The 13,718-nt window shown below is 48.7% G+C and overlaps 1 protein-coding gene across 1 annotated transcript in view; it reads right to left on the bottom strand.

Annotated features, from left to right (window-relative positions):
- Nucleotides 1–13,718, bottom strand: part of efl1 (elongation factor like GTPase 1) — a 77,356-nt gene that overhangs the window by 46,324 nt on the left and 17,314 nt on the right. The window lies entirely within an intron of this gene.

The raw sequence follows: 13,718 nt of genomic DNA, 5'->3' as shown, positions 1-13,718 counted from the left end.
TTACGGGAAAGGGCATCGGGCACCTTATTACGTTCTCCAGGTTTGTGGATGATGCTGAAGTCAAAGTCTTGAAGGCGCAGAGACCACCGAGCAAGCCTGCCAGAGGGATTCGGTCGAGACATCAACCACTTGAGGCTGCTGTGGTCGGTGTAAATGGTGACGTGCAAGCCTTCGACATAGGGTCGGAAATGTTCCAAGGCCCAGATCACGGCCAGACACTCCTTCTCTGGAGTTGAGTAGGGCTTTTCCGATTTGTGCATAGCCCGGCTAGCAAAAGCTACAGCAACGTCTTTGTCATCCTCATCTTTTTGCATTAATGCTGCCCCAAGACCAGCATCGCATGCATCAGTGTGAATGAAGAATGGACGCGAAAAATCTGGGAACCTGAGGACCGGCGCTGAGGTTATTGAATGTTTCAGAAAGTCCACAGCTGCCTGGCACTTGTCATCCCAGTGAAACTGCACGTCCTTTTTAGTGAGGGCGAAGAGTGGCTCTGCATGGCGGGCATAGTCCTGCACAAAGCGGCGATAGTAGCCAGTCAGGCCAAGGAACTGTCGCACCTGCTTTGTTGTGGTCGGCACTCTGAAGTCAGTCACAGCTCTCACCTTGTCAGGGTCAGGATGAATGCCAGCCGGCGTAACCCGATAACCAAGGAAGGTGAGTTCTGAAAGGCAGAATTGGCATTTGCTCAGCTTTAAAGAGAGGCCAGCGGACTGAAGCCTACCAAGGACCTCTTTTAAGTCAAGCAGGTGTTGCTCAAAGGTCGGTGATGCGACAACAATGTCATCTAGATACACCGCGCAGGACTTATAAATCAGGCCAGCTAGAACATTGTTCATAAGCCGCTGAAAAGTCGCAGGGGCGTTACACAGGCCGAAAGGAAGGACTCTGAACTGAAACAGGCCACAGTGCGTGATAAAAGCAGTCTTTGGTTTAGCTTCTTCAGCAATGGGGACCTGCCAGTAACCTCGAGCGAGGTCTAGTGTTGTGAGAAACTTCCCTCTCGACAGAAAGTCCAGTGATTCATCCACTCGCGGGAGTGGGTAAGAATCCTTCACGGTCAGCTGATTCAGACCACGGAAGTCAACACAGAACCGTGGTTCGCGGGAGGGTTTGTTCACAATGACCACGGGGGCTGCCCATGGTCCTGATGCAGGTTCGATGATGTTATCCTGTAGCATTTTTTCCACTTGCTCTTCTATGATTTGCTTTTTAGCCGGTGAGGTGCGGTATGGTCCCTGTTCGGGCGCCATTTTGTAACGTTGGGTTGTGTTGTGTGGTTGAGAAGAGGCGGCAAAACACCTAGCAGGCTAGGCGGAAGGATACACACCCACACTGGTATCAGTAATCCACGGTGGTTCTTTAATACGCATTCTTCAGCAACCATATAAAAGCCCGGTTGAACGGCTGCAGCTTAACAAACATAGCGCACAGTGTTCGTACAACCCATAACGTTGCAAACAAAGGTGTCTGGAGAGGTAAAACATGAAATCCGTCCCTCCTCATGCACTAGCGTGCAAGCACATGTCCACACAATCACAGAGAGAGAGAGCAGAGAGACCAGTGGCACACACTGATGACACCATCAACCCTCGACTTGGGTGTCTTAAAGGGACACCACACCATAACGGCTGTTACAACGCCCACCTTTATTTTTGTGTCTGCGAAAACGATTTTTTAATATTTCGTATTCTGGGACAGGAAATGAACATTTTCCACTTTGAATGTTTAATTCATTTCAACCATCCACAGATCACAGCTGGGGTCATACACGTCTCCGATTTTTACACTTCATTTGTAGTTTTTTCATTAATAACTAAAAGGAGATATTTTATTTAACCCTTTAAACCCTAACCTAATTTACTCTTTAAACCAGGCCTCGAGGGCCGGTGTCCTACAGGTTTAGATGTGTCCTTGATCCAACACAGCTGATTTAAATGGCTAAATTAGCTCCTCAACATGTCCTGACGTTCTCCAGAGGCCTGGTAATGAACTAATCATGTGATTCAGGTGTGCTGACCCAGGGTGAGATCTAAAACCTGCAGGACACCGGCTCTCGAGGCCTGGAGTTACCTACCCTTGCTATAAATGCTAACCCATCACCGGTGATGGGTTTAAAGGGTTAAAACAGGCTCGGTTTGGTTTATCTGTTAGAAACATTAAGAGGTTCTTACATGCTGCTTCCTGAGGGCCGACTCCTGCTGTCGGGGAAAACCTGACATGTGGTGTTGTTGTTATTTATGGTGTTACTCATTTATTTTCACACGCACACACACACACACACACACACACCCTCTCCATCCTTTGGGTCAGCCACATCGCTCCCCCTGATCATTGTATTTACATGTCCCACCTTCATCTCGGCTCCATGACATTCGGTCCTGTCTGATTTGCTCGTTGTGTCTCTTGTGCGTTTCTCTGTATATGTTGACTTATTTCTTGTTTCTACTCTTTTATTTCTTCTGATCCGTTCGGTCGTCTCTCAGCAGCACTTTGGTCAAACTGGGTTGTTTTTAAATCTGCTTTGTAAATAAATCAGAGTTTGAGTTTAAGCCTCATTTGCCATCGCTGCCACAGAGGACCCCACCCAGAAAACCCCTCTACGCCATCATCACGACTGTGGGAGCAAAGCTTTGATGCGGATCATCCTCCTGTGTGCACGGTCTGAGATACACTCGCGCCTTCAGCTCGGCCACAGGTCACAGCTGCTGCTCACGTGGATCATAGTGAAACGATGCACTGCACATTTACCTGTTCTTACCTGTTTATGTTCCTCTGTACAGGAATAAGATCCTATTTTCTTTAATGACAGGGAATCGTTGCTCTTCTCCTCCACGTGTTTCTTTCTTTCCTCTCAGCTGCATCTTTCCCAAACAGACCAGCGGCCTTTTAATGTGAGCTTCAAAGATCTTGGCTACAGTTCAGCAAAGAAAAGCTGAGGAGAAAAATCTAGATCAGCCAGCCAGAGAGAGGCAGTGAGGGAGGGAAAGGGAGAGGAGGAGAGGAGGGGGCACGAAGGAGGAGGTGGTCAATAAATTTCCACGGGGAGAGCGAAGGACTGATGAGGTGGAGAACGCTCCGTGGCTGTGGGATCCCAGCAGGGCTCGGCTGGGACTGGAAACTGTGTCAAGGACGACTGAGGAAGAGACGGATGAGTCAGGAGCTGCTGCACGCGCACATGCGCACACGGGCCCGGCGTGGAGCCCCATCCCGCGCCGGATCGCACCGAAGTCGATTCCTCGCTGACACACGAGGTCATCAACGGCAGCCTTCTACTGTAGAGACGCGGGTCGCTATAGAAACTACGCGCTCTCCGAAAAACAAAATCTGTACTCGCTCCGCCACAGTTCTTCTAAAATCCGAGCTTGGCACTGACAGCGAACTTCTTGGTCATAGCGGGGAATCACGGCCGGAGCTTCAACCACGCCCACGGTTTATTTAGAAATGAACTTTTTCTCCTTTTTAACATTGTTGGTTCCATCTTTGATTAACTGATGAGGATTTTCACTCCATATTATTATGAAGAATAACAAGAAGAATATTTTCATTCACTGTTGTTCGTTTCAAGTCAAACAGTAAAAGAAAGAAACTGAAGAAGTATGAACGTGACACACAGACATATGCTCGGCTCAGCTCAGCGACACACCTGAGAGCACCTGCGAGCCGAGGTGCAGGCACAGGAGCACCTCTGTGACAGGGCCAGACTACTTCCTGGTCAGATCTGTAACAACCTGACTGTGTGGGCACTCCGCTGCCTCTGATATGATTATATGAGCACTTTTTCAATGATGGGAATATCCACGTTTACCTTCAGGAGTGTCGGGTGTGTCTGTGACCACGTCACACTTTTCCGTCACGCAGTAATGCTGGCTGTGAGCCGATCGCGTGAGAAGCTCGCAGTTCTTGTACGTTTGTTTTCGGTTCAGTGTAACTTGGTTTTCACAGATTTTTAATGATTAAAAGTTTCCAGTTTCATCACTTTCAGTTTTAATCAGAGTGAGATGCTAACGTCACGAGAAGGCTTCACACTGAGAACACGTGAAGCAGAGAGAAGTGAACTTTTCCAGTCTCGTGTTTATTTTGACTTCACCACCAGCAGATGCTTTACATCGCTCACACGGTTTGTTCCGTCCGCCGTGGCTTCCAGTCGCACTGAGCGCGTTACAGGAGTGGGAAGTTTGGATTACGTGGAGTTTTGGGAATATTTGCCAGATTCTTTATTTCCTTCTGTCAAAAATAGACTCGGCGCATATTTTTAGCAGCATGCAGCAAAGAGACGGAGATACTGCTGTTAGCTTTCAGAACGCAGCTGCGGCACGTCTGACGTCTCAGCAGCGGTCGGATCAGCCCGACGGTCAGACTGTCCAGCATCTGACCACCGTGCTGCCCCCGGGGGCAAAGCTCACTGCAAAAATGTGAGCTAGCTGGTTAATAAATTAAACATCAACATCTGAGCTGTGAAACTGAACCAGCTCAGTTTATGGAGCCTGAAGTCACATGGACAGCGTTTCCTGACAGACTTCCAAGTTTAGCTCCCACGAATCTGTTAATACACTATTTTATAAAAGTGAAAAAATGAGACTTGACTAGACGTTGAGGAGATAAGCTGCTCCCACAAAGTTTTAAGTCTTAACATTGAGACTTTTGTGCTCCTGTTTCCAACACCAGCGACAGACGTTCCAGCTGAACCGGCACTGCCACACTTTCACAGAAACCACGAGTGTCTGCAGGGCTCCAGCGAACGCAAACTGCTCTCAGATGATGACAGAGAAGTCGCGACGTGTGAGCTGTTCCTTTGAAAGCCTCCTGCTCTTCTTCTTCTGCAGTGCTTTCTCCAGTTTGCCCACTAAATGCATCATTTTAGAGATTCTGCTGCCCGGTTTGTCACAGACACACAAACGATTCATTGATGATTATTTGAATCGTCAACAATCCCGCCCACCAACCAAACACTTATTTCTACTGTAGAGGAACAAAGATCTACTCTGGGTGAATCCACTGCATTCAGCTATAAGCTGGAAAGCAAACAAATGTCTGACAGCGCGCAGATTAAATCGATATCATCTGACCGTAAGCGGGACGCTCAACAACGAGTCTGAAGTGCCGAAATGTTTTCTTAAGAGGAAAAAGGCGAGCTTTATGCAACCAGGCTTAAAATTCCCCACATTCAAGTGTCCTCTTAAAACAGCAACACTTCCCAGACAGAAGATCAAAAAGCCCAAACTCTCCTCTGCAGCAACGGGGTGGGGGTGTCCTACAAAGACGCCTGAACGTCCGAACGCCGCAGGAGACAGCGGCATTATTGACGACGCGAGCTGCGCCGAGACGAACCCGGCTGGCCTCTGCCATCGCCCGGTGCGGTTCGCATCAGTGAAATCATTCAGTCGGCGCTTCCTGTTAAAGATCTGGGTCGCTCGTCACCGCTGGCTCGCAGAGGGAGAGCCTGATGCAAAACAAATGTTTTCATAAAGTCGCTCAGTGTTGAATCAGCATCATTCGCTTCACTGCTTTTTTCTGTCTTTCCCCCTTTTTTCCTCCCCCAGGACCGACTCCAGCCACTCGGCTTTTCTCGCAGCTGCTTCACATTAGGCCTCGATGATTAGCGCTCGATGCTGCCCACGTCTTTAACCCCTGTGACAAACGGTCGGCCTTACTAAGCTCGCCATCAAACGCCGTCGAGCCTGCCGTGTACTCTCCCTCAGCTGCGACGGCAGATAAATCCCACCGCCGCTCGAATGCACGCTGCTAATCGAAAACAGCAAAGAGGATCAAACAAAGGACTTTTGTTAAGGTGCTCACAGAGTTTCCACGGCTCGGTCACAACACGCCATCATTTCTGCCGTTAACGTTAACCAAAGATGCACTTCAACCCAGCAAAAACAGACACCGTCGATACAGGTCAGCGAAGACACGAAAAACACGTTCACTGCAGATCCTGCAATCCTGAGACACAACTCAAAATGTCCTGAGCGCAGAAGTTATGGATCAACATCACTTCAGCTTTAAGATGACATTTGAAAACATTTGAACTCCTGTGATCAGAAACAGCAACATCTCTTCTTGGCCTCAAAAAGTTGATTCTGTCGATCTGAAGCGTGGCGTCATCCAGGTGACCAAACACAGTTCAACATAAAGTGCAGCTTTTACTTTGAAGGTGACTACAGTCTCCGTTTCTACGTCGCGACGCACTTTCAGTTACTGCTTAGCGGACAGTTTGTGTTTGCAGGCGAGTCAGCGTTTGCTGGGGCAAAGTAATGCTGGCGAGGGTTTCGGGAAGCGCCATAACCCCCAGCAACCACTCACTGACTGAATGCACGCTTCAGGGGGAGGGGTTTCAGCCTGAGTGGAGTTAAAGTGGCCGAGGGTGGGCGAGGGTGTAGCTCTCATCTCCAACAGGTGTTGGATGACGCTGCGGTCAGGCCAGGTAAGTTCTGCCCTGTCGATCAGGTGCAACCGTCTTCTTATTGACGCTGCTGAATTGCAGCGATGCTCAGCCAGGACGCAGAGCTGAGACGCGGCAGGCGTGTCCGTACGGCACTTTAGCTTCCTGCTCCTGATGCTGAAACAGGAAATGAAAACTGTTTCCACAGTTGGAAGGACACCAGTTGATTAAAATAACCATCTGAGGTGAGATCAAACTAAAACTAAACAGAAAGTCACGTCTGACGATGGGAAACGTGAACACGAGCACGGACAGCGATGCAGTCTCATTGGTGATGAGGAAAATCAATCGTCGTAGTTCCTGGCTGGTGACTTTTCTCCGAGGTTATTACCAAATGCAACTGAGGCACTCCTAAGTGTTAGGTCAATGGTTTTTTCCCTGGCTGCTCCAGTTTGCATACCGAGGTGCTCCTGGTGCATCGCTGACCCTTTCTGCACGTGACCAGCAGCCGGTCTGTGTGCAAACTGACCGTTTCCATGATGTCCTGGTTCTCTCCCTGTTGTCCAGCTCAGGACGGCTTCATTTGATGAAAATGTTTTCATATCATTTCATTTGTGAATTGAGAAGCACAACGTGAAGCTGTCTGCCTCACACGAGTCAGCTGAAGTCGCACTCTGTGTGGAAACTGCATGCAGCGCGTGGGCTGCATCTCATAAAGGATCTGGCAATCCGAGCAGCATCAGATAAACACATAAAACGCATGGCTGTGCAAATAAGCACCAGGACAGAAAAGCAGAAATGACACGAGCATTGCAAACTGCAGGTGGGCCCAGTGGGCGTGGCCATCGCCGTGTTATTAGTTTCCTTCTTTCTTTGTGAAACGCAGCCTCTCCAACACAAGGTCACACATAAATAAGCAGTGATCTTATGGGACTGCACCAGTGTTTGTGACATGAATAACTAAACAGAAGACGTTTATAGAATAAGAACAAAGCCATAATCATCAGAAGTGTTTTACCCAGAAGTCTGATGAACGGCAAGAAATCCTCCTAAATCACTTTGCTCTGTTTAAGACGAGCTGAATCAGACTCCACGCTGTGATCGTTTATGTGAGCGCGGCATGAAAATGTGAGCTGCAGGCAGATTTGATGTGGTTAATCTCTGCGAGACAACGTTTTCTAGTTAGCCTCCTGCAGGAGCTGTTAGCATGTGACAGAAGGAGAGAGATCCTCGAGTAACTGACATCAGCCACCGAAGACAAGACGGCAACAAAGGAAAGCGGTCGATACTCATCGCTGTTAAAGTGGACCTCCTCTCCTGCTTCATACATGTCTGTGCATCCAATATTTCTGTGAACTTTACAGGGTTGGAGGGAGTGACAGGTGACACTGGGTGAACACATGCTGCCTACTTCGAATCACCTGGATCAAGGATGTCACGCAAACTCCACAAACAGGACGTTCAATCTTCAGTGAGGTGATGATGCTCGCCGCCATGTTTGTGCCTGCAGTGTTTCCACCTCCGTGCTGCACCACATGTTCACCAGCTTTGCACAAAGACACGGTGGCAGGTAATAATTCTCTCCGGCTCGCGCGACACACAGAGAGCTTCAGCACGTGCAGAACTTCTGTGGCAATCGCTCGTCCTATTAAACTAACACAGAAGTGCATGTGTGCTAATCCACTGCAAACATTTTGAGCCAGCTGAGACACAGAAAGGATCAACTGACCAAACCCCTCTATAAACAACAACCCTGCAGTGAAACCTGACGCTCACCTGGAGAGGAAAGCCTCCCGAGGCTGCCCGAGGACGCGAGGGGAGGGGACGGGGGTTAAAACTGAACTGAGCTGAAGCATGATGGGAGGCCTTCATTTCCTGAGGCTGCTGTTTCCAACAGCAGGCAGGAAATAAGGAGGGAAGGCAGCACAATGCTGCGCACACAGCACAGCAGCTGCCTTTCCTTTATCTTTCTGCTTTCTGTTACTCATTTAAAACAGTCGTGATTTTTTTTTTGGGGGGGGGGGGCACACACAGACACACACACAAAGACAAACACAGCGTTTTGTCCTGCAGCCTGTGCAGCGTGCCATCATGTGGTTAACTGGAAAATGATGTTTGCCACATCAAATGCTGCTTTTGTGCATGTGTGTGTGTGTGGATGTGCATGTGTCTGTGCACGTGGATGTGTGTGCATGTGTGTGTGGATGTGCATGTGTGTGTGCACGTACACGTGTGTGTGCACATACATGCGTGCATGTGCACGTATGTGTGTGTGCATGTGTGTGCGTGTGTATGTGTGGGCGTGCATGTGCGTGCGTGCACATACGTGTGTGTGTGTGGGGCGTGCATGTGTGTGCATGTGCGTGTGTGTGTGCGCCTGCACGTGTGTGTCCTTCTCCAATTACTTGCTCCAGCCGTCAGATAATAATGGGGGTTTAATCAAGGCCAAGCCTGGTGGGGTTTGCACACATTGGTGCGCCGCTGGCAACTTCCTCCCTGCCCGCGGTCCACTAACAGGACAGGAATGATGGCTCCCACATGGCCCGAACACTCACAGAGAGACAGTATGTTTTCATAGATCTGAGAAGAACAGAAATTGTTTCCACCCTGCCTGCCACCGCTTCAACTTTCTGCTTAGTCATCAGGCTTCTCAGAAGAACGCACCGAGATCCCTGAAGAAACGAGCTGTGTCTGATTTCAGCGTTACTAACATCACGGTTACAAAGAAAACAGACAATCTCTTCCCTCGGGAGGTTGAACACCCAGCAGCTCTCTGCCGCTTTCTCCGAGTGCTGCCCGGGACAGACGAGAAGGCTGGAGGTGTTTCAGAGAGGTGGGGGTCAAAGGGCAAAGAAACATCTTAATCCCGACAGCTCGACAGCCAGCAAACAACTTTTACACAACTCGAGTTTACAGGACACGTTCAGCTGTTTCACTGTAGCAGCCTCAGAGGGGCTGAATACGAAAGTGTGAAAAAATCTTTTTCACCAGTGTGATCACTGGAAAAATAATCCCCTTTACTGGGATATAACAGGACACTGTGGGTGTTTTTGTTGTGTGCTCAATGTTTCCTTCAAGACTGAAAAACTCGGCGCCGTCAGCAGGAACGAGCTTCCTCCATCTCTATCAAATGTTTCCTTACTTTCAACACAAGGAAAAAAAGAAGCAGAAGAACCTGAAAGAGAGAAACTGGAGAGAATCCACGGGTCGAACAAACGACAGACGCAACAGGTTTGTGCAGAGAAAGCACCGTCATGCAAGAAAAGTATAGAAGTGTGAAGACTACGATCCACGATGACAACCGAGCACTGCAGGGCCAGTGCGACCCAACGCGCTCAGCAATCTGTCGCTCAACAGCGCCGATCCATCGCAGCAAACGCCAAAGTTATTCTAGTCAGAAGTTGCAACATCCATCACTGATGTTTGCCTCCCGCGCCTGCTGCAGCGCTCGAGGCTCTTCAAGCAGCACGACTCACTCACACCAGCGCTTCCTACCCAACGCTCGCAGTCCAATCGACACATCGGAGCGCAACCAGGGCTTCAAGCAACCGCCAACCTAGTGGGTGCCCTGCTCTGCCTCCGGGGCTACGGCCACCCCGAGCAAAACAAAAGCAATGATCTCAACGATGTGTCGTGAGCATCGCCCGCTCATCCAGCCTGTGCCACCAGAGCTGCAGTCACATCTGCTCCAAGTTTAAAACATCACCTCTGAGCGCCGAGCCAGGAAATATGAGCGAGTGATTGATGATCACCAGAAATCATTACCAAACGAAAAACCAGCAGCTGGAGGGAACACGCAGAGCTGCAGCAGGACAAACCGTGGCAGTGAAGACTTGTTCTTATTTTATTACTGTGATTTACCGTCAGTCACAGCGGAGTGAGGAAGTGATAGACCAATCCTAACAACTATTTGGGCCACCGGTGTTGGCAGTGAGTCTTTTGCAGCTGTCACACTCATCTTTGCAGATTTGTTGTAGTTCAGCCACTTTGGAGGGTTTTTGAGCACAAACTGCTCTTTAAGGTCGTGCCACAGCATCTCAGTCGGCTTCAGGTCAGGACCGGGCCTCTCCGAACTTCATTCTGTTTTCCTTCAGCCGCTCAGACGTGGACCCGCTGGTCTGTGTTGGATCATTAACTCGCTGCAGCACAAATACAGACCACAGCCTGAGATGAGCAGATATCTGTTTTTTAAAAAGAACGAAATCTTCACAATAACAAGAAAACATGAACCTTTGTCAGCCTGTGAAGTCTGCCTGGGAGCTCAGTCTGACGGATCTGCTCTGCAGGCATCCAAATATGATATTAGCAAACGTCTTATCAAATTATTAGACCACAAATATTTTAGAAAGTTTTAAACTAAAATATTGTTTTTTATCCAGGAAATAACCTGAGCCGACTTCTCTGAGACGCCTGAAATTATTCCAGCAGAACATTCAACCAGTAAAACTCATAATGCTCATCACTGCTAATCTAATAATAATAATAATAATAATAATAATAATAATAATAATAATAATGTGATTTACTGTTTTTAAAGAAAGATAAAAATAAAGATTGACTGTAACCCTCACACTGGGTGGTCTAATAAAGCACAGGGCTCGCTACATTAAGGTAAACGTTTCATCATTTTGTTCACGCAGTGTGTGTCAGTAAAGGTTTTAAACCGTTGGACAGACTGATCTGCTGTCACAGCAACAACAAACATCTGTCAGTCCAACTCAGGTTTAACTAATCCAGAGTCTGAAACAGTCCCGGATCATTACGGCCCATCTGTGAGGCGTCAAAGCTGCATGAGGAGACGAGCTGCGACGTCCATTGAAGGGCAGATGGGCTTATTGATAACTTCCTTCGCTGATGCCAACTGATGGCGGCGCGTCGATATCCTAATGCACGCCTGCTTCATTATTCATGACAGCCTCACAAGAGGATTTCACACAGGTCCCACCTGCACCCAGAGCAGCATCCAGCAGCAATAATGTGAGTCAGATCGATGCTGCACCGGGGACCGCACTGAACGCAGCGCACACGCTTAAAGTGCAGCAGACGTCTGCACAGCGGACACAGATTTGAAGATTCAGAGTCACGTGAAAACGTCACGATCCAGCGGCTGGAGATCCTGGTTCAGCAGCAGTGACCTGCACCGATGTTTCTGTGAGTCTGTCTCATCTCTGTGGAGGAACTTTGGTCCTCTCTTCCTCTCAGCGATGCTTCAGCTCGTTCAGGTTTGCAGCACTGGTTCATGCACAGCTCTCTGAAGGCTCAGCCTCTCAGCCTCAACCCAACTGTAACTCTGACACTAAAACCACATTCGGTTCTCAAAAATGCCTTCAAACTTATGGGGACCAGGATTTAGGTCCACACACACACACACACACACACACACACACACACACACACACACACACACACACACACACACACACACACACACACACACACACACACACACACACACACACACACACACACTGCAATAAGGTGACATGATCAGAAAAAGAAATTCAACAGTTTGCACCACAGACCAAAGCTGGACTCACGAATCGCTGTGAGCCTGTCATAAAGCGATCAGATAAATATGCTAAATGCATTTCAACGACATCGTGCATGCAGGAATGCCCCTGGGGAAAAATGCAAATATGTCTTTTTGTGGAGTTTTGTGTATAATCTTGGTGCACAGACACTTTTAATACTCGCCCAGCATTCAGTCACGTGTCAGGACGCAGCGATGCTTTCACATCAGCCACGGTAGAAAAATCTGTGCCAGCAAAAACATTAGTTTATAATAAACATGATTTGTACCTGAAGAATTTGACCCCGAGCCCATCGTCCAGAGAGTCCAAGCTGCTTTTTGGCAACTTGACCAGAAATGACTCATAAAGAGCCCACGCAGCCCCCCCCCCAGCATCCACAGTAATGTGTGTCTGAATGTTTAAATGAAAAAGGTCACTGATGAACATGTTTGCAGTACAGACACAAAGCCAGCAGACAGCGGCGTCCACGGAGATCACAGAGGCAGATCGATAACGCGCATACAAGCGCGAGCGTCAGACGAGCACGCGTACGGTCATCAGCTGAATCGAAGGAAGGCGGTGCGTGGAAAAAGCAGGAGTTCTCACAGAAACTTGGAGGGGAGCGAGCTTTAAAGCCGTGATGTGGGAATCTGGGTTTGAGTCAGAATTTAGGTCACAAGTTTGAGGAGTGAGGTATGCAGAGGAGAAACACATGTCGGGCTGCGAAGTACTGCAGCGTCCCCGAGTCTCTGCTTCTAAGTGACAAACACACTCCTGCAGCTCCCATTGCTGACAAATGATCCGTGAAGCTATGAGCTGACCAACACTGACAGCTTCACCCACAGACCCTGTTACAGAACCTGCAGTCCTCCTAGTGTCCAGCAGGGGGCGACTCCTCTTCTTGATTGAACAGGAGACTATAAGAAAATGAGCGTCACGCTCAGCTGATCCCTGATTTCAGTCTCGCCATGACTTCGATGGTTTCATCACAGGACGGTCACAGAGCTCCGTTCAAACCTTAAACCTACAGAACGACCTCAGAACTCTGCGTCTGCAAACACGCCGTCTCTTTGTGATAACATGATAATTAATGTACACAGAAATTCACATTTACAGTTTACAGCAGGCGTGCGACTTCACTGCGTTCACACGAGCACTCCGAGCTCGCTCTGACTCCGAGTCAGTGGTGTTTGTTTGGAGACAGGTTGCTTCCCACCACCTCGGCCTCTGGCCAATCAGATGCTCACTGCAACTACTTCAACATCAGCCATTAAAGCGTCTCATGTGGGGGCGCCCACACAGAACAAATGAAAGCTGGATCAGTCAAACCTGAAAGAAGGAGCCTGTCGTGTACTTACCTGCTCTCGCTCGCCTCTACCACAGCTTCTGTGCTTCACAACAATTTCTCTACTATGATCCATGATTGATACAGTGAATAAAATCATCTCTGCACTTTCAGCTCAGTGTTAGAGGCACACGAAGGATTCGAAGCTCTGTGATTGGCTGTTTCTGAATAGCTCTTTGTGAGTCACTGATTCATTTCTATACACACTCTGGTACCTCTGCCCCTTTTTGTTAAATCAAACAGCTTTGTATTGTAACACTTCTGTTCATCATGACTCAGGAGTGATTCAGTCCCTTTCGGTACCACAAACCCAACGACATCAAAGGGAAAACTCGACGACGTCTACCTCAGAGAAAGCCCCAAACGCTCCCGCAGGTCGGCCATTAATCCAACTTTATTAACGAGAACCTCGTGTGTGTCAGACGGCTTAGAGCCCAGGACGTCACCGAACAACAGCTGCAGCGAGGCGACGACAAAAACA

Source organism: Rhamphochromis longiceps, linkage group LG1, assembly GCF_057381845.1.
Source record: "Rhamphochromis longiceps isolate RC_006_pf linkage group LG1, R_longiceps_female_GT1.1, whole genome shotgun sequence".
Classification (NCBI taxonomy): domain Eukaryota; kingdom Metazoa; phylum Chordata; class Actinopteri; order Cichliformes; family Cichlidae; genus Rhamphochromis; species Rhamphochromis longiceps.
The sequence above is the reverse complement of the archived record's forward strand: the minus strand, read 5'-3'. Positions and strand labels throughout refer to the sequence as shown.